The sequence below is a fragment of the Trachinotus anak genome, unplaced genomic scaffold (assembly GCF_046630095.1).
Source record: "Trachinotus anak isolate AG129_WGS33_773 ecotype Australia unplaced genomic scaffold, CSIRO_AGI_Tana_v1 ptg000012l, whole genome shotgun sequence".
Lineage (NCBI taxonomy): Eukaryota > Metazoa > Chordata > Actinopteri > Carangiformes > Carangidae > Trachinotus > Trachinotus anak.
Window position 1 is genome coordinate 1,120,406 of NW_027273863.1, and position 22,056 is coordinate 1,142,461.

At 40.0% G+C, this 22,056-nt stretch overlaps 1 pseudogene; it reads left to right on the forward strand.

The window, feature by feature from the left end:
• Positions 1-2,337: 2,337 nt before the first annotated feature.
• The window catches only part of LOC139628719 (uncharacterized), a 212,742-nt pseudogene continuing 193,023 nt past the window's right edge, over positions 2,338-22,056 (forward strand).

The window sequence follows — 22,056 nt, forward strand, 5'->3', positions numbered from 1 at the left end:
AGGAACATTATTTACCTTTGTTTGATGGTTTGTTTCGTTGTTTTTAATTACTTAAAGTATATTGTGTGTGTGTGCGTGTGTGTTTGTGTGTGCGTGTGTGTGTGTGTGTTAGGTAGCAATCAAGGGCCATATTAACTGGGAGGCCAGTTTTATAACTTGCTTTCTTGTCTTTGCGGACAGGTGCGGAGGGCCAGGCGGCGACCCAATTCCTGGTGGTGGTATTTTCTTCACGAACCCCTTGTGGGTGTGTGTGTTTGCAATGTCACGGGTGTTTTTGGTTAGTTATTCCTCCCCCTTGATTTGATTTTGGGCCACCGTAGCCTCCACAGCCCTGTTCATTCTGCTCTGTGGCCCCAGTACGTAATTACGAGCCAGTACTGTTCAAGTGATATTTTAATTGGTTGTAAAATAAATCATTTTTCTACTTTTCCAAATACGTCTCTGCCCGTGGTATCCGGACCTGTGTAGACCTGTGTATAGTAAATTTAACCATCTAACCATCTCATATAAACTATCTCCTGTGGCGAAATTCCCCAGGTGGCGTTGTCGGTACACCCTTTTCCACCCCTCCACTCGCCACACAAGTCAAAGAGCGTGCGAGAACTAGTCTATTCTACTCTCAGATAACGTCAGATATTGACTTTATACTTTAAGTAAGACTCAGCGTTTCTGTTTATTCAGCAATAGTCAACTTTGGGATAAAAGTAAGGTTGTGATGTTTCTGAAAGTACAGCTTGTTCACAGAGCCTAGGTTACCGATAAGTAACAGTCAGCGTTCACTGCAGCGTTTTACTCACTGGCACTTTGATAAATGGGACATTTTTACCTGTTGATGTGGACAGAGGTTTGAGACCGAGGCACAGGCCTCAGAGGAAGAGTAACATCCCCTCAGCTGCTTCGACATGCTGACGGACGGGTACAAGCCAGAGCCGTGTAGCAGGCGCATCTGGCAGCGTGCACCAGGGAGGTGGGGGGTAAACCTGTCTGCAGCGTGTGCACGAGCTGTGATTGACAGTCAGCCAACACTCCCCTTCGGTCTGATTGGTGGTATCAAACCAGGAGCGACTTGCATAACAAGCTGTAGGTGGAGCCAGAGGAGCCAAAATGACCTGCTTCATGTACAACTGTCAGAATATAGTGACAGGTTCAGCAAATAAGACAAAAACCGGTTAGTGTTATTTTGCTCAGATGGGTTCTTATTGGCTGTGTCAGGAAATTAAGACTTGCAAGTGGAGAGAGGGAATAGGTCCCACCCCTTCTAGCTGGAAGCTTGATGGTACAGCGTAAGAGAAGCAACACAGATGAGCAGTACTGAATAACTTGGCCATAAACCCTCTTTTATCTGACCATTTTCTGTTAACATTTGAGTTTTCAGTCAGGACTACACAGCATCTGGGGAAAAAGTCCATTACAGCAGGGGTCTCTCTGACAATACCATTAGCAAATTTAAAGAAAGAATCCCATCAGTACTTAGCCCACTGCCATGTATCAATACAGTAGGGAACAGCTCTCTTAACTTCACATCCACACAGGTTGATGATCTTGTTGACAGTACTGTAGCCTCACTGCGTGTAACTCTAGATACAGTAGCCCCTCTGAGGAAGAAGGTAGTGAGTCAGAGAAGGCTAGCTCCATGGCACAACTCAGAAACATGAGCTTTAAAGCAAAGTTCAAGGAAACTAGAAAGAAGGTGGCGTTCTACTAACCTGGAAGAATCTCTAAAGGCTTGGAAAAACAGCCTATTGGCATATAAAAAAAAGCCTCCGAAAAGCCAGAACATCCTATTATTCATCATTGATAGAAGAAAACAAGAACAATCCCAGGTTTCTGTTCAGCACTGTAGCCAGGCTGACAGACAGCCACAGCTCTGTTGATCCATCTATTCCTTTAGCCCTCAGTTGCAATGACTTTATGAGCTTCTTTACAAATAAAATTGTCTCTGTTAGAGAAAAAATTCACCATCTCCTCCCCACAGCTGGCTCAGATGTACTGTCCAGTTCAGCAGCCTCAGAGTCCACTGTAACTGGCTTATATTTTGACTGTTTTTCTCCTGTACATCTCTCTGAGCTCGCTTCAACAGTTTCGTCATCTAAACCATCGACTTGTCTTCTAGACCCCGTTCCAACAAGGCTGTTCAAAGAAGTTTTTCCTTTAATCGACACCTCTATATCAAGTCTGATTAACTTATCTTTATCAACTGGTTATGTACCGCAGGCTTTTAAAGTTGCAGTAATTAAAACTCTACTTAAAAAGCCTACTCTTGATCCAGATGTTTTAGCCAATTATAGACCTATATCCAACCTCCCCTTTATTTCCAAAATCCTTGAGAAGGTCGTTGCAAACCAGTTATGTGATTATCTGCACAGAAATGGTTTGTTTGAAGATTTTCAGTCAGGTTTTAGAGTCCATCATAGCACAGAAACAGCTCTGGTTAAGGTTACCAATGATCTCCTCATAGCCTCAGACAATGGACTTGTCTCTATACTTGTCCTGCTAGATCTTAGTGCTGCATTTGACACCATCGATCATAAGATTCTATTACAGAGACTAGAACATATGGTCGGCATTAAAGGAACTGCACTAAACTGGTTTAAGTCATATCTGTCAGATAGACTCCAGTTTGTTCATGTTAATAATGACTCTTCTATCATCACTAAAGTCAGTCATGGAGTTCCACAAGGTTCTGTGCTAGGACCAATACTTTTCAGTCTATATATGCTTCCTCTAGGAAACATTATTAGGAGGCACCAGATAAATGTCCATTGTTACGCAGATGACACCCAGTTGTACTTATCCATGAAGCCTGGTGAGACTAACCAGTTAGCCAAGCTTCAGGTGGACCTGAGTAATCTCTTACCTGAGTAAGAGATTACTGGATGACCAGTAATCTCTTACTCTTAAACTCAGACAAAACTGAAGTTATTGTAATTGGCCCAAAACACCTCAGAGATACACTATGTGATAATATACTGAGTCTGGATGACATTACCTTGGCCTCCAGTGCTACAGTCAGAAACCTTGGTGTCATTTTTGACCAGGACTTGTCCTTTACTTCACATATAAAGCAAGTCTCTAGGACAGCCTTCTTCCACCTGCGCAATATTGCAAAAATCAGACCCATTCTCTGTCTAAAAGAAGCTGAAAAACTAGTTCATGCATTTGTTACCTCAAGACTGGACTACTGTAATTCTTTATTGTCAGGATGTCCCAAAAATTCAGTAAAAAGCCTCCAATTGAAATGCGGCAGCACGAGTACTGACAGGAACTAGGAAACGAGATCCCATCTCTCCTGTGTTAGCTTCTCTGCATTGGCTCCCTGTAAACTCCAGGATAGAATTTAAAATCCTCCTCCTCACCTACAAAGCCATTAATGGTCAGGCATTAAAGGTTTAGTAAAGCTTATAGTTAGGGCTGGCTCGGGTATGTCCTGACCCATCCCTTAGTTATGCTGCTATAGAGCTAGACTGCTGGGGGATTCCCATGATTCACTGGGCTCTCTCTCTCTCTCTCTCTCTCGACTACTTTATGCCATTAACTTTGTATTTTTTTCTCTCCCGTAGTTTGTGCTTCTCCTCTCTCTCCCTCTCTCTGTCCTCATTCTGCAGGTATCTCTGCCTCTGGAGCAGCAGGATCCAGATCCACCACTACTCATCATTACTATTAACCACTGTCAATAGTTTTTCCTCCCCCCTGTCGCCAAGCGCTTGCTCTTTGTGGGAACTGTTGGGTTTTTCTCTGTAACAAAGTAAGGTCTTGACCTCACCCTGTTAAGTGCCTTGAGATAATGTATATTATGATTTGCCGCTATACAAATAAAATTGAATTGAATTGAATTGGTCCTAAATATATAATTTTGTAAACACTAGTTTGGTTACAATAGCATTTGATCTTTTCCCCAAAAACAATTCTTTGACTGTCAGGCCATTCCAAATTAAACACCATGTTCAACCCTGTTTGGATTTCTCCTCAATTTTCAATTTTTGTCATATTCCTGTTCATCCGTTTCAATTTTTGTCAGTTTCCAGCAGTGCTGAGTTTCTTGTGTCATACGTGTCTTTCTCTGAAGTTCTCTCAGTTCAGGATGCGTAAGCACTCTCCCACTTCATCACCAACCTAATCCACTGGTATCCCTTTGATCATTCAGAACTTTGTTCTCTTGAGAGAAATCAACACGCACTGTGACAGTCACATTTAGGTTCCCATTGCTTCCATTGCTTTCTCGCACCAAAGCAGGCGAGAAAAGATACGTTTTGTTTTTGTGTTTGTTTGTGATGTGTTACAAAGCAAGGCTCCTTTCAGCTTTATAAGGCTGTAACTGTTGTGTAAGGTGGCTTCTTATTTGTGTCTCAACACACACAGTCTATTCAGAGAGTCTTCAGACCACTTTTTTCACATTTTGTTATGCAAAAAAAAGTATATGCAGCCATGTACTAAAATCATTTCTCATCAATCTACAATCAGTAGACCACAATGACAAAGCAAAAACACAATTTTAGAATTATTCAAAAGGAAAAACTGAAATATCACATTGATATAAATCAGACGCTTTGCTGTGGCACTTGAAATTTAGCTCAGGTGCCTCCCATTTCACTTTCTACAACTTGGTTGGAGTCCATCTATGGTAAACTGAATTGATTGGACATGATTTGGAAAGACACTTACCCATTTATATAAGGTCTCACAGCTGACAATGCATATCAGCCATCAAACCGTGAGAAGAACTGCAGACAGGATTGTGTACAGAAGCATTTCTGCTGCCTTCAGGGTTTCCAAGAGCACAGAGGCCTCCGAGCTCAGCACACAGATCTCCTTAATGAAAACCTGCTCCAGAGAACTCAGGACCTCAGACTCGGCTTGAGATTCACCTTGGACACTTCTCTCTGAGCTTACTCTTCACCTGGTGGCTAAAGTGGTTCGAGCTATTTCCCCTTTGCACCTTTACTATCACTCCAAAAGGGCACACCCAAATGTGGCTCATACGCAGGCAAGGCAAGACATATGCAATCACACTGATCTGGCTAAACTGAGACATAAATGTGTCAATGTAGATGACGGTGTATCGGATTATATCAGGACTAAATGTGGATATGAGATGCTTGAAATAACAAGTGTAACTGGGTCCTCTGGTTATACTTTATGTCCACTTTGTTCCTAAATGTTTTTATTAATGTTAGTCATTGACTACTGCATGGAGGCTTTCTGATCTCTCCATCCTCCTCTGCCTGAACCTTCTGAAAGCTCCAGATGGAAGCAGAGACTCGAACCATGTCAGTGAAGTCACTAACAGCATCAAACAGCTGGTGGACATGTGCATTAGAATCTGTACTGTAATTACAGCCCCACAACACCGTGCGAAACGAGAAGAGGTTTCATCTTAAAAACTCACAGTTCAGAGGATTTTATGACAAAAGGCACCTCTTATTTCATGACTCAGCTGTACTAAGGATGCAAATTTGTCTCACCAGTATTTGAAATTGTACAGCCTGTGAATTTTTTTATTTTTGGCATTGAAATTATGTATCTGAATTTTTTTTTACTGAAATTTGACTGGCCAAATTCAGACACAGAGACAAATTCGAATTTTAAATCTGAAATTGGCCTATTGAATTTGAGCAACTTGAATATATATGATTTGAATTTTATAAATCTTGAATTTTTCATTCTGAATTTGTGAACATTGAAAAATTAGTTCTTGAAAAATTCACAAGTTAAATTCACACAAATTCAGATACATCATTTCAATGCAAATATATATATATATATATATATATATATATATATATATATATATATGTTATAAAAATGTCACACCTTACTGTAAAAAATGTATTTTGTAAAAAATGTATTGGAAAAGTGTGAATATGTGATGGATTTAGTGCCTTAGAACATTGTCTGGATTTCTCTTTCATTTCAGCCCATGTTTGCTGATCTGCAAAAGATGAATCCAAAGGTCAAGTTTGTTCACTGTTTACTTGGTTCTTTTGAAAGTCAAAAATCGAATCATCAAGTGCACTTGCTTATTCTGGACAATGTTATTCCTCAATTGGCCGACTATTCTGAAATTATGAGAATCTGTACACAGCACAGACATCATAGACATATAGGCACCATGTTTCTAATGCAGAATATCTGCCACTGAGGTAAATACAGCCACATCATCAGCAGTAATTACCTCATCTGGTTTAAAAATGCTTGTAAAGTTAATCAGGCATTTCCTGGACACAAACAATGTGAGGACACTACCAGAAACACCCTCAGTTATTTAATGAAAGACTTGTCTGTCCGGGTGAGTTTTAGACAAAGAATGGGGATTCTACTGAGAGAGACATCCTGTGTGTATTTACTTCGGAAAAACTAACACGTCTAAACATTTGGCGACGCAAAGCCGTCTTGGAAGGATGCTCTGCTGATTTCTCTGTTGTATGAATCTTTTGAAAGGAAACATCCCTGTTACTGTCTGTCAATACAAAAATCTAAAACACTAAAAGAAAAGAACAAAAAACAAACCCCGGCATAACCAAGACATGAGTTTTAGTTACTCAAAAAGGTGAATTTTTTTGTTGCCTCTGCTCACTTCTGTTTTGCCCTTTGTGGGCCAACTTGTCAGCACATTCCCTCCTAAGTAAATTTGATAAAATGGTCTGTCCACAACTGCCTACAGGAGGAAATATAGACAGAAGGCATAACCTGGATGACAAAATGAGATAGACTCTTAATCAAAAAGGATTATCACCTGTTGAGAAAATCAGACTGAAACAAAAGGATGCTCTTCCTAAGGAGTCTGTAATGAAAGAGGAGAGGAAACAAGGAGAGGAAGAAGAAGAAGAAAATGTTATCTTTGACAAACTAGAGAGGAACGTTGATCCTTATGTTAACAAGGATTCAGGTTATATTGTGTGTGAAATATCAGGCTACAAAGGTGCGAGTAGATGGAACACGGACAATGAGGTGCTCTTGGGAATCTCTGGGGGGAAGTTCAGAAAAATAATTAAAAAGAACTAAATTCTTTCTCTAAGTTGTTTTCACACTTAAGGGCAGCTGGACAAGCTGTAAACACAACATTGACAAATGATAACTATATATAGTGGTTAGAGTTGCCTATTTACATGGCAAGCGGATACAGAGCAATATTACCATTCATTTGGAGTCATGTTTGTTTCCACTTTATGAATGTAAGACCACTATTCTCTCCTCTTTTTTGCTCTGTTTTGGTCTCCACCAACTTGTGAAAAAAAAAAATCTGCCTCTTAAGCTGCTGAATTCTCCACTATGTTAACTTTATCTGTCTGTGTTGTTTCTTTTCCAGCAGCAGAAGGCAGCTGTATTCAGTGAGAAACCTCTGATAAACTGACTGCAAGCTTCCTGCTCAGCATCAGAGGTGACCAAAAAAGAAAACAGAAATAAAAAAGACTAAGAGGCTCCATCAAGCTGAGAGGGTCGGCTGATAATTCTCCATAGGAGAAATTCTACATTGGAAACCTTTCGCATTACATACACACAAAAATTGTGTGTATGTAATGTATGTAACAAAAATATTACACAAAAAAAAAATGGCCAAATTGCATTATCCTGTATCCTCTGCCTATCTTGTTCTGTTGATATTCAAAATTCATAATCATGTGGTCTTATGTAGCTCAAAAAGGACAGCGTGGCTGTAATCCTAGAGAGTTAGACACTAAAAATATTACGAGAAGTTGTAGTGGTGAGAGACAGTGTATATAAAAGGGTCTACCAAACGGCATACAGTCTGTTTAAGTCCTGCTGATGAACGTACAGTAAAGCATGAAGAACAAAGAAAAAAGAATTAAAAATTATAACTATAACTGTACACTCACATATCCTTCCTTTCTCATGTTTTCTCATCATGACCTGTGTGTAGCCGGCTTAGTGACAACTGAAGTCTCCACATGAGGTAGTAATTATTTTTCAGTGCCAGTATGGCAGACTCACACTCATTCAGCACTTTGTTAGGAACACTTTATTCACCAACACCAACACTAACACTGGGTAGTTCCCCCCTTTGCTCTGAAATAGCCTCAGTTCTTCATGCCACTGATTCCACAAGATGTTGAAAACTTTTCCTCTGAGACTCTGCTCCGTGTTGACATGACTGCATCACATCATTTCTGCAGATTTGTCAGCTGCACATTCAAGCTGCTGATCTCCTGTTCTAACACATCTTAAAGGTTCTACTGGATTCATGTCTGGAGACTGCAGAGGCAGCTGAAGTTCAATGAACACTGAACAGTGAGGGCACCAAATACATCCAGGCCATCAGTGCTGCTGGCAGTCTTGGGAACACAATGGATTTGTTGGGGCTGCTGTCGTCGATCTGCTGCATGTGTGGTCACACTGGCTGCACGTCAGCTGCTACTGCCAGCTCTATACTACTCTATACTTGAATGTTGGATTTCTCTTCATTGTAAATTAATTTCAGATTTATTTTTGATACAAAATGCCACTGTCTCCACATTCAGCTGCTAAAATGGTTAAATAATTAATTCTATTTTTTCTCATATCTATGACATGTTCAGATTCAGCCTAGACATAGTGACTATAGTGAAATTGCTGGTATGGCATCAAAATGACTGTCAACAGCTATTTTCTCTGTCTAATTTTGCTGCCTGACATCTCGTCACACGTGAAAAATAGGCAAGCCACTGAATCTCTAGATCACATGACGCAGCTGCCTCTCACGCAGGCAATGCCATACTGGCATTGCTCTGATCTCTGTCAAAGTACAGTCTGGAAACTGCAACGTGATGCTGAGTCAGTGTCAATCCACAAACATAAAAGAGTTCAGTTGATCAGAGCCAGCAAAGAAAGGTATCACTGGTGACATGATGCCTCCCGGCAGCGTGAACTTGACACACAGACACACAAACATGCGAAAGGAGAACAATCCGACACTCACAAACCAGCATGCTTCGGTTAAAGAACGGTGACATTTTGTCATATTGAAGTGACATCCCCTTCCTCCATCAGAAAGACTCTCGTCTCTCCTCAGTGGGCATCATTAGTTCAACACATGCACAATCAAATGCTGCATACCATTCCTCCTCAGATGAGTATTGAGTATTTAATTTATTTGCCTCAGCCTCAGCTACTGACAACATTAAAATGCTGCTTGCACATTATTGCATTAGTCATGAAAATACAACAAAATATGTGATAATATAACAGAGGCTATTCTGCATAAAGGGTACTTTACTTCTGATTGTCTGAATGTTGAGCCAACACAGTGATTTTCTGTATAGGTTTGCCATCTAGTGGTCTAGGTCTGAAATGACTAGTAATCTGCACAGTTGTTGGCCCTGTTTGAATTACAAAACTAGTGGATGCTGGGAAGTCCGGTGTGCTAGTTTTGTTTCTTTAAAACTACTACTACTTTAAAAACTTCATTTAAATTACACTTTCATTCAACTCATTTTAAATCAAAATTTCAATTTCAAAAAGATTTCATTCTCAAATTAGAACAACTAATTTTTACAAGTTTGAAAAGAAAAATTAGACATTTTAAGTTTAATTCATGGAAAATAACAGAACGTTATTTAAATTTAGATTAAGTTAATGAGAAAAGACTGATTCCAATTCATTCTTGTATGATGTTTGACAGCGTAGGACTTGGAGAATGCTAACATGATGACGTACTAACCTCAAATCTGCACAGCTTTCTCAGTGTAGCACTGCTTGTGCTTTTTAACTATTTTTTATGAAAGACTTGTCTACCATCCCAACTGGCTGCCTGTAGATTGCTGTCACAAACCAGCTGGCCAAAAATATAGTTTCTCATGCATGTTATTAACTACATATTTTTGGTAAAGTGACGTATGTTTGGATACTGGTGTTTGCTCCCTCTTTTATAAAAGCAACATGTTTTTTTCTCTTTTGCCTATCTACAGATGCAGGTGTGTTTAGGGGTGAATTATGAAGGGACTGTTTAAGACAAAAAAAAAAAAAAAAAACTCTACCGGTTATTACAAAACTTATGTAGGGCCATAAATCCGTTTTGAATAAGGAAGCGATAAGAGACAAGAAAGACTCTTCCCCAAACTGTTGCCACAAATTTGGAGCCATACTGTTGTCTAAAATATCATTGTGTCCTGGAGCAGACAGATCTCCTTTAACTGGTATAGTATCAGCTGGAAAAAACAGACTTTGGCCAGAAGTACACAGAGGTGGACATCCCTGTCTGGATACTTTTGGCCACTGTATTTATGGCTGTATTATCTTGCTGTGACCAGAAGAGAGCACACAAGCTGTACCAGCAGTCTTAAGGCAACTACTTCTTTGCTGGCTCAGACAGATACTACCAATACTGACACTAACCAGTATCAGTCTGCTAATGATTGGTATGATGGCAAAATGTCTCTTTGAAAATAACATAATGTCTATAATGTTGCTATAATATACAACACAAAAGCCATTTGATCAACACCATGTTTCTCTTGCATGTGTCCAGTCACCAACTGTTGTCATGGAAGGAAGCATGATCTGATACTAATCAGGATTGCTGTGTATGGGCCCAAGAGACTCTGTTTGAAGTGGCTGTTATTAACAGCTCTTGATGTAAAAAGTTCAGTTCATTTTTTTTTGCCCTTTTCCATCACACATCCTTAATGTTCAAACCAAATCTGATTCTGTATTAAATTTTGATGCATTTTTGTCTTGTCCTATAAAAATGCAGGAACACAGGGCCACAGTAAGCCTTTCTTACTATAATGTGATATAGTATTTTGCATAACACTTGCATGCAGCAGTGTCAATATGGATCTGCTATATGGCAGGCTGCTTTCGAAAGGAGCTAAACTCCCCTCTTGAATGAAGCAGAGCTTTTATTTTTCTTTATATCATGGCCACTGAGAAATCTCGATTCTGACTGGCCTCTTATGATGCTGGTGTTTGCTTGCAGTTCAAACTGTGGATAAAAATGGCAACAGTGAGGCTTAGGTAAACAGCTTTGGAGTTGGGGTTATTTGTGTCATTTCTCAGTCAAAAAACCACATTGAATTTAAAATGATTTCAATAGTTGTGTAAATCAGTGCAAAGCACCAATTTGCATCAGAGTTTAGGCTCTGTGTCATAAATTACAATCATGTATAACAGGGGTTCTCAAATTTGATATTCAAATCTGAATACGAGATAGGGTCAAAGGTCCGGAACAACTAATTATAAGCAAATCCCTTTTATTACATTTTCTCACAACTTCAAACCAAAAGAAATGGCACCGTTTGCCTACAACTGTTTGCTTTTGAACCTAAGCTGCTCTAACTTTTGACAGAAAAGCCTAATGTGCACTGTAGTTTTATAAGAAATTTCAACTTAAACTTGATTAACTTCATTACTTTTCATGCTTCAACAAACAAGAATAAATATATGAAACAGTGCAACAAAATAAGACATGTTGACATGAAGCCTGATAACTGAAGCGCATCAGATTGACTTGCCTTTCAGTCCGGATCCAGATCGGAGTCTGGACTTTGAGAATTGCTGATGTACAGCTTGTCATATATTATCCTTTATGTGCCCCGGAGCTCATTATCTCATAATCTACTTTACTTACTTTGTTCTCAATTCAAGCTGTTAATTTAAAAATTGTGTTGAACAGTCTTCAGTTGACCATGGTAGGCTCATGTACAAATTAACTTCCTACATAGTGGTAGATTTTATGGTAACATGAAACAGAGTATAATTAATTAACTCCACAGTCAGAGGTTTGGACCTCAATGAAGTCATAAGTGATACTGAAAATAAGATTTAACAGGATATTATTCAAATTATTCAAAGATCATCTAGAGGGTTATTAGTTTTTGTAGCACGTAGCATTTTATTATACTAATTAACATGTAAATGTGAATAATAAAAGAAAACTTTTAAAAGAAAAAAAAAAAAGAAAAAAGAAAAAAGTTTCCAACATATCTACCACTCCACCCAAGATCTCAACACTGGTAGGGACACAAAACCCCCCTCACCCCTTCAAAACAAAGAGGACCTTTTCATGCTGTCAACAGAATGGTTAATTATCTTATACAATCTGTACTTACATTAAATAAACAATAACAGATCAGAGACTAAATGAAAGTAAACTGTAGGAAATTAAATGTTTCAGAGAAGACAGAAAAAACAAACTATATTTTTGCATCCACATTAACATTTTTACAGCAAAATCTTGCTAACAATCTGATGATGTAAAATGGAACAGAATATCAGTCACAAACACTGCAGGCATTTTCACAGTGGCCATGACAACCATAATGCAGAAGTGTGCTGAAAATGACCTGGATCTGAATGGTTGCCTGACTGCAACAGTAGTGGAGGGAGCAACCATCAGCTTTGGAAGGACAAATGGTGTCTTCACCAAACTAACAGAATCTGAGCCACAGATGTTGAAAATGCATTGCTTTGCCCACACACTGGAACTGCGTCTGAAGGATGTCTTCAAGGGTACATACTTTGAACAGGTACATTATTGTTGCTTCTGCAAACAAACTATTTCAATTTAAGCTTTTTTTTAATTTTTTTTTCCTTTACATGTTTTGCAAGCAGGGTGTGGAGTTTGTCATGTCCAAGTGTGGCCGGAACACGGCTTACTCCTCCTCACAGTGGGGCGCTGTGTCACCCTGTGGCACTGATTTGTGGGCGGGGAGCGCACCTTTATATATAGGGGCCTGGGTACACCTGGCACGCTCTCTCTCTTCCTGTTCCGCTCGTCCGTGGTGGTGGCTGTGGCCTGGAGTGGCGTGGTGAAGCCATGTGGCGTGCTGGCACCAGAGCGTCTTCAGCGTTTTGCCATAATAACGCACGCTCTGCCCTTCAGCGCAGTGCGCGTGCCCAGCATCGGTGTTGCTTTGGCGTGTCGCCAGAACGACGCGCGCTCTCCTTCGGCGCACGGGTAAGGGGCATTGGCGCCCACTGCTGCTTTCTCTCCCACTCACGTGTTGACTGTTTGGTGATATGGCTGTTTCTGCTGCAGTGTGGCGGACTGCTGGAGTCACGGGGCTGAGCTGCCCTGCTGGGGGCCGGTCGGCGTTGTGGTGCGGTCTCCACGTGGTAAGTCGGCGTTGTCCGCCTCTCGTTTCAGCCTGTTATGCTGCTCCCGACTGATTGTTTTGTCCTGCTCTGTTGTCCTAGACCTCTCGGCGCTCTGTAATGCCCTGCTGGTGAGGCCCAGAAACTATTAAAGCCACCATTTCCTGGACCCACTGCTGTTTTGGCTGCGTTTGGTTCACCCTGACTGTTTTGGCTCACTGAAGCCGTTTTGACTCCTCGGCTCTTCTGAGCTGTGGGGAAGCGACGTACTAAGGCTCTTCACAGAGCTGGTGTCAGGGCCTATTGCTACTTTACGGATTCTGTTTAGTTCATTAATCAACCTTGAAAAGATTTATTTTGGATTCATTTGTTTAATTTGTTGAACATTATTGACTGTTTGTTGTTTAAGGAATATTATTTACCTTTGTTTGATGGTTTGTTTCGTTGTTTTTAATTACTTAAAGGTGTGCGTGTGTGTTTGTGTGTGCGTGTGTGTGTTAGAGTGTTAGGTAGCAATCAGGGGCCATATTAACTGGGAGGCCAGTTTTATAACTTGCTTTCTTGTCTTTGTGGACAGGTGCGGAGGGCCAGGCGGCGACCCAATTCCTGGTGGTGGTATTTTCATCCCGAACCCCTTGCGGGTCTGTGTGTTTGCAGTGTCACGGGTGCTTTTGGTTAGTTATTCCTCCCCCTTGATTTGATTTTGGGCCGCCGTAGCCTCCACAGCCCTGTTCATTCTGCTCTGTGGCCCCAGTACGTAATTACGAGCCAGTATTGTTCAAGTGATGTGTTAATTGGTTGTAAAATAAACTATTTCTATTTTTCCAAATACATCTCTGCCCGTGGTATACGGACCTGTGTAGACCTGTGTATAGTAAATTTAACCATCTAACCATATAATCATCGCATTTAAACTATTTCCGGGGGCGAAACTCCCCAGGTGGCGTTGTCGGTACACCCCTTTCCCACCCCTCCACTCGCCACACAAGGAAACATAACTTGAAATCTGAAATTTGTTTAGCAGCATAATTATCCTCCCAAAAGGATAAACCCTTAGGTTAAAAAATGTTTTATTAAAATCATGAATTTTCCTTTAGTGCCACCATCAGGCCAAAAGTCAACCTTGCATGTGATAAATATAATCTCAATCTGCTAAGAGTTGGGTGCAGTCATACTACTGAAAACATATGTAGGGAGAAATTCAAGAAAATCCTTCTACAAACCTGTCTCAAGTTTTGTAGAGAACAAAAAAAAACCCCAAACAAACTATTAAAACACAAAAAAATTTTGCCCACCATTTATATCTTTCACTTTCAACTGGAGTTAAACTCGCTATCATTTACTTTCCCCATTTATCCTTTTGTTGTTTCTCTCTTTATATTTTACTGCTGTCCTTTTTGCCATTTTATTACTCTTTTTTGTCAACTTCCATCTCAACATGTGTACAAGCTCTCCAAAATAAACTTCCATCCCAACATGAAACACCAAAATAAAAGCAACACGAACAGTAAAAACAAAAATCCCAATCTACACATGCAAAACATAATGCACTGGGGTGTCATTTATGTCTTTACTTTTTAAACATGTATTTAAGCATTGTCTCATCTTTGTCTTTAAACACTTTTCACCATCTTTGAGTACAAATCACAACATACATTGTAGGGCCTTTTTGAGCAATTTGACCTACTTACAAATTATTATTGAACACAAAGTAAATTGGACAACAAATGAAATCATTACTGCACACCATTCACAGTTCTGCTTTTCATATCGGCTCCTATTGTGCGTAAATTCTTTCCATGTAGGTATTTTGTTTGCTGACTCCTACCTTGGTGGGAACAATGGACCTGCATTTTTGATGCGCATAGACGGTTGATGCTTGGATGCACTGTAGAAAGGCATAAACGTAGATCATCCTCTACTTTTAATCAAAGTCAAGGAGGAAAGCCTGCACTCACACAGGTATGTGGTTCACTTTTATAGCCTTTTTGGACAGGTGGAGGAACTCAGTCTCCACAGACACCCAGAAGTGTGCAAGTGACACTTCACACATCTTTTGTTTTAAGCCCATATTAGAGTTCAGCTCGACTAAGACCTCTTCAGTTCATGTCCTCCATGTGCTTCACCAGTGGGGAGGTGATGTGCATGAGGAAGCGCCTCCCCTGGACATTGCCCCAGGACAGCCACCGCACCTCGGAGTGCGGGAGAAGCTGCTGGAAGTGAGCGCCCATCTCACTGCAGAGGATGGAGAAGAGACAGGCATTCATGCTGCGTGATTTAATCAGGTTTACTGAATTTTTTCTTCCTCGTCCAGGACCATGTGCAGCTCTCTGGGCATCTTCTTGGTCACCGAGCCCTGGTGATGAATGATACAGTGCTTGCAACTGCTTGCACCTGTTTCACCAGACCACTGTCACACCTTGTCATTGCCCTGGCGCCACCAGTACATATCCCACAACAGCAGCCCCAATCAATATGAGTATCCTGAATAAAATCATTCAAAGCCTTGAATATTTCTTCTGCTGTGGTGCAAGCTGGAAGAGAATGAAAAAAACCAAACCTCATCCTGGACACTGAGCTCTTTAACATAGTGCACATACCATTAGCTGAGCACAGTGTCTGGCTGAACAGAGAAGAATGGGCTCTCAACAATACTGTCAAGCACCTGTTCCTTCATATCAGATGCCATGTCTGAGATGCGGCACTGGATGCTATTGTCAGACACTGGGATCGCATTTAGCTTGGCAACAAAACCCAGAGTTTCCTTCATCTCAGGCTTAGGAAACTCAGAGTTTTCACTAAACCCACTTTCTAGAATAGACTCTCAAACAATCTGGTGACAAGTGGCTGGAGAGCTGGGGTTCTAATGCTGAGCTTGATGAGTAATGACAAACAGGTGAGTCAGGTAGCCAGTCCTGCGCCACGCCCCTGCTGAGAAACACACACGTACACACACAGACAAGTGGGAGGAGACACAGGGAAAACAAACATCAGCAGTCACAGAGCTGTTGGGATTTGCACCATTGCTGACCATTACATCAAAATAAAATCCATTGTTTACAGTAATACATTAGATTCAGCTAATTTTTTAGGAACTATATGCTGATGATTTGTATCTGATTTTCAATTTACCAATTTGTAATCCTCTTGGTCCCAAAGGCTAATGAAACTCAGTGTTCCTACTATTTTTTACCACACTGTACTATTATGTATCTACTTTATGGATACCCTTCTGTCCAGACTAACTTATTAATATTTGTTTTAGCTAAATACTTTTAAACATGGCTGTAGCAAGGATTTTAGAAAGTCATGAGTCAGTGTCTCCCCAACAGCCCCAATTACAGACCTATAAAGTAAAGTATTACCATTTCACCCTCCCAGGAATAAAACTAATGGAGAAGAATAGTCTGAGTCCAAAAAATGCTTCAACTGTTCAACATAGATGCTTCCAACGTTCCACATATTGATTTATAAAATACATTGGGTATTACGTCAATGCCCCCACTGATAGCCTTGGACCTGCTTTCAAAACAGTTGGGTTTTCCCATTTTGCTATTCTGCCCAGATCTTCCAGCTGGACTGAAAATTAGAACCAGTGATATTATTGTTCTTCAACCTGCCGCTAATTGATGACCTTGTAATGCTAAAGAAACACTGGTAGCAACATGAAGTAATTAGTTGCACCCCACGGTTTATTCTGTTGTCATGAATGCAAGAAAAACCTAGTGAAATGGAATGACCAGTCTCCCCTACTTTGGTATTGGACAGAATTCAGCTAGCCGTCGCAGCCGTCAGTCTGCTCTCACATAGGCAGCCAAGTTCATTTGTTAAATGAGGTGTTCTTACAGCCAGCAGCAGAGAAAATATCAGCATTTATGTGGTCTACTTGTTTTATAATCATTATTGACTTTATAGTTTGTACTGTATATTTCAAGTAACAACTGCAAATTTAAGTCAATTTTGGTTGTTGCTGATGTACCATGATACAGCAGTTGTTCAGTTGTTCAGCCAGCTCAACCATGTTCATGAGCTCTCTTTTGAAGGGGAAGTGATGTTTATTAGGTTTCCAGTTTAGCAGTTTGCTTGGAACATATACACAAAGTGGTACTCAGCATGAGGGTCAGTAAACTATGGGAGCCTTTTGGAAAGATTTCTATTGATATGATACAAATATGCTTATTTCTTGCAGGACCACCACAACAGGGCCAACCCTGTTGTTGCAAATTTATGTGATAATTGTTCCACCACTGGTCAGCTGAATGCCACCAGAGTGAGTTTGAGTTTGGCAGTGTTGCCAAATTAGTGTGCTTGTGGTATGAGTCGATCAGCAGATGTTTCTACCTGGAGTCCACTTTGATCTAGAGCCAGACATCTTGTCAAATAACTGCGAAAACTGATGCTAATGAGGAGATTTTCCGATCATCAGGTCAAATATCTGTTGTACATGAGAAACATAACTCTAAATAGCAGGTTGTGTTAACTGAGCACATTTTCACTCCCCTGAGGATGAACACTTTTCATTTTGGACACTATGAGCTTCCATCTAACACACAGAGCCAACCGTCAAGTATACACACAAAATATTTAACAGCTAAATTATGTAGTAGACAGATTGCTGTAAAATTTCTTGGGTACATTGATGTTCCCAAGGAGATTCATTTTGACACAAACACATGCCTTTCCTCTCGTGCCATCTTCAGGATAAAGATTACATTTGTAACCCCAATACTGGCAAGGCTCAAAGAAAAGCAAGGCAAGCTTGAGCAGTGTTTTTTTTTTTTTTGTTTTTGTTTTTTTTTTACAGTGTTTTCTTGTTGATTTCTTTGAATAACACACAGTGGACCAAAGTATGGACCAAAGTATGACAAGTAGATCATGGCATGACAAGCAGAAACTAATCATGAGACATGTCAGGATAGACCACAGAGTGGAGTTAATCAAGAAAGACGGAGCAGACCATGGTGTCATAAGAGGATCAAAGAAATCAACAACAAAAGAAATAGCAGGTAGACCAGATGGACCAAAGTATGACAGAGTATCAAGTATGACCCAAGTATAGCAAGAGGACCACAGTGTGACAGCTGGACCAAAGTATGTCAAATTAACTAACTCTTAACTGGTTAATCAAAGTAAAACAGGTTGACTGAAGCATTCCAGGATGGACCAAAATATGTCATGTTGTCTAAAATCTTAAAGGTGAAGCAAAGTGTCACAGATGGCTTCAAGAAACTGGGCCAGAAGAGAGGTCACTTAGCTATATCACTGATTGAAAATTAATTACACAAATTGATAAACAATAGGATGGAAGTACAGTGCAAGACGACCACACCCATAACCACCTAGAGACGGGTGACAAAATAAGGAAAAACCAGAAAAATAAGTGGAGAAACAGGATGACAATGCTTCCATTCACAGGACATGAGAGGTCACTGAATGTTTTGTTGAGTATGAAAATGATCTCAACATTCATAACCCCACTGTTTTTTAAACTGTTTTTTATATCATTTGTCACCAGTGTGTAGTTGTAAAGACAAAACAAAAAATAACTGGATATCCTGGGAATTTAATTGTCTCACAGCAGCATTTTCCTTCTTTTTAACTGTATGCTACAAAATCCAGAAACAGGCTGATCCAATGACATGCCCAGATTAGTAATGGAGGAAGTGAGTGGGTCGGTGCTGGGGGGTGAAAGAGCACAGAAAGGACAAGCAAATAATACATTTCTGTATTTGTCCTCTTTGGCTTGGGCTGAACCTTTGATACGGTTTACAGGGTGGATCAAAGAGGGGAAATCAATACCAATATTTCTGCAGCCTGACCAGCTGAACATCTGTTTAATCACGTGAATGCCTGATCATCCACCTTTCTTTTAACTCTCCTGTCTGTCTGGTGGCCTAATTGAATGTATGTTTATTTACATACCTGTTTGTCTGATGGCCTCATTTACTTGTTATCTGTTTTTTTCCCTATCCAGCATGTTTGGTTTGGGTCTGTTCTATTGGATGTCTGGTTTGCTTATGTGTTGTTTTTTATGTGGCTGGATCTTTGATTTGCCTCTAGCGTGCTGGGTAACCATGCTTTCTTCAAATTATCTTCAAATCCTACCATCTGCATTAGTAATTATACTAAAAGGTTTTGTTAGATACATAATGTTGTTGGGATTATATTTTTTATCAACACAATACAGAAACATTTCATACTGCAGTTATGGTTGGCAGAGTTTAATTCTGATACCCCTGGAACATTTAGGTAATTAGTTTGTATATGTAAGGATGACAGTGGGGTTATGAATGTTGAAGGGCATTCACAATGAAGTAGGAGTAAAACTTTTTATCCAGTGCATAACTGGATTTAATGAAAAAGTGAGTTAAAGAGAGGGACAAGGAGAATCAGGCTGTAACAAATGTTGAGTTACAACTGGGTGGGGCAGGAATTACCTGGTCAAAGCTGTCAAATAATCACAGAATACACATCTAACAAAAAATGGGGGGGCAAGACCACAACAGGGGTTTCCCACTCTGTTCCAAAACACCAAAAGGGCTCCCACTATTATCCACGGCAAACAGTTTAATTTATCCACTGCAACAGTAAAACCCAGGGCTAGACGCTCACGCTGACACCCTCGACTGGAGGCACCACAGGCGTGGACTAACTTCCCTGCTGTGCTCCCACCCCGCACTGCCACAACATTAAAAATACACAAGGTAAGAATATAAAAAAAAAAATTTACAGAGTGGGCTACTCAGCTCATCCGGTCGCCCGTCTTCACTGGACTGTGTAGATGGAGCCTGGCTGGATGGGGCCCGAGACAAGGAGTGATGGCAGCACAGCACTCACTATAGCCCGGCCCTGACTATCTACAGGAGGCATCTGACCTCCCCTCCTCACACAGAAAAGACCTTCTTTTCCCCTTCAAGGCAATCTCCTGCTGGCCTGTCTGCAGAAAGGAGCCTGATTGTGCTTCAGTATGTAGCAGTGTTTACAGTTCTACAGCAGCATGAGGGAACCAGAGCACTGTGAAAACAAAAGAAGCAGATGGAGGGCTGTAAATGAAATGTTAATGTCGCTCTATTGTTCTTTCTCATCTAATTGTTCTCTCTCAATCTAAAGGGGACACAAGATCAAGACAACATCTGACTAACTAAACTCTCCTACAAGCAAAATCAAAAGAGGGTGAGCCTGTAATTTTTATGTAAGGTTCCATCAGCACCGTTTCTTAAAGGCTGGTGCTAATATCAATCCACCAAAGTGTTTGATATGCTCAGTAAGAATATTTGGGCATAAACGGACACTGAGACAAATATAATGAGCCAGTTTATGGGTTTTTAGATTTTCTATTGAAATGCTGATTAATAGATGAATAGTGTGAAGAATATATACAAACAACAAAAACCAAACCAAACAATAAAAAAAAATTTGGAAAAAAAGAAATTGGAAAAAAAATTACTTATCAAGTGTTTAACCTTGTTAACATGTCCATATGATGTTTTTTATATAATACAAGACATCATGAGTGAAATAACCAGTCAACGCTATTCAAGTATTTCAACGTTGAATCTGCAGTGAACTGATGACAGTCTCATAAAATCGGATTCAGAAAGCCAGTCAAATAACCTATGGAGCCAATCCTTGCAGAAATGGGGAGGGCAAACAAAACCTGAAAACTTGTCAGTACAGAGATTGAGAGTTTGTACATTAACCATTTGTGTGAAATTTTGTCATAACTTTTTTGTGAAATCTTGATTGAATGCTAATAAGTGTTTTGTGCAGTCACACTGACCTTGACCTTTTATTGCCAAAATCTAATTAGTTCAGGCTTGAGTCCAAGTGAACATTTGTGCCAAATTTGAAGAAAATTTCACTAGGTCTTACTGAGATACCACGTTTGTGAGAGTGGGACAATGATGTATGGACAAATGGACAGAAAACCCCAAAACCTAAAGCAGTGGCACAAGGCCTGATCCAGGATCTCTCAATGAGGAAGTAATTGTAGATGTGCTTTCTCTCTATTTTTATGAGACATTGGAATAAATTGTTAATATTAATCATAGCAGGAGATTTTTACAAAGTTTGAAACATGTCTAGAAATGAACTTTAGATGAACTTTGCCCTAGTGAAATCAGCATAAATGACAAAGTAATGCATTGGCCAATCACTGTAAGTATATTTCAAATGAAATGGTTGGATGGTCAAACAGTGTTTGGAACCCTCTCCTCCTATGCCTACACTGTCTGATGTCAGAATTGAAGACCTGAACTCCATTACTGAACCCAGTAATGACATGAATGCCTTTGAGGAGAGACTATTTGAAAGCGTCCGTTGTTATCTCAATTTAGAAAATAATGGCAACTCACTTTTCTCTGACCCTTTCTTTGATGCTGAAGACCTAGAATCATTCGCTGTCAGACATGTTCGAACAGCATGATGTACAAACTACATTTTTTCAAGTCTATCTCTGCTTAACATCTACACCTTGTCTTCAGTTTACTCCAGTCAGATTTGTAAACTCCTGACTCAGCATTAGACACTGCGCTACCTTTCTAGATTGTATTTAATCTTTACACTATTCATGCCCCCTCCAACACAAACTCATGCATTCTTTGAACATGAACAACTATTTTCCTGAGCTTTTACGAGTTAGTAAATTATGTGCTCTTTCACTTTAGGCCAGGATCAATTGATATATTAATAAAATGCTCATTACAATGGAAGTTCTTCACCTTTTTTGAGAGAAATCTAGGAATTCTGTAGAAGAAAAATCTACCTTACCAAGGTTGTTCTGTTGTTACAAGTACAAGGTAAAATCAAGAGTTGTTGATGAATGATTGCTGATAGCTTATGTCTTTGCCAAAGTCAAAGGAATATTTGGCTTGTGTCCCATTAATGCATTAACTTATTAATATTATTATTATTTTATTATTTGAAGTCTTAAAGTAGTCTCTTGCTTGTTTTACATAATTATGTCTCTGGGCTGTCGATAGCCAGGGAGCTGATTAAATTTTGGTGGTCAAAGGTCAAAGGTCAAGG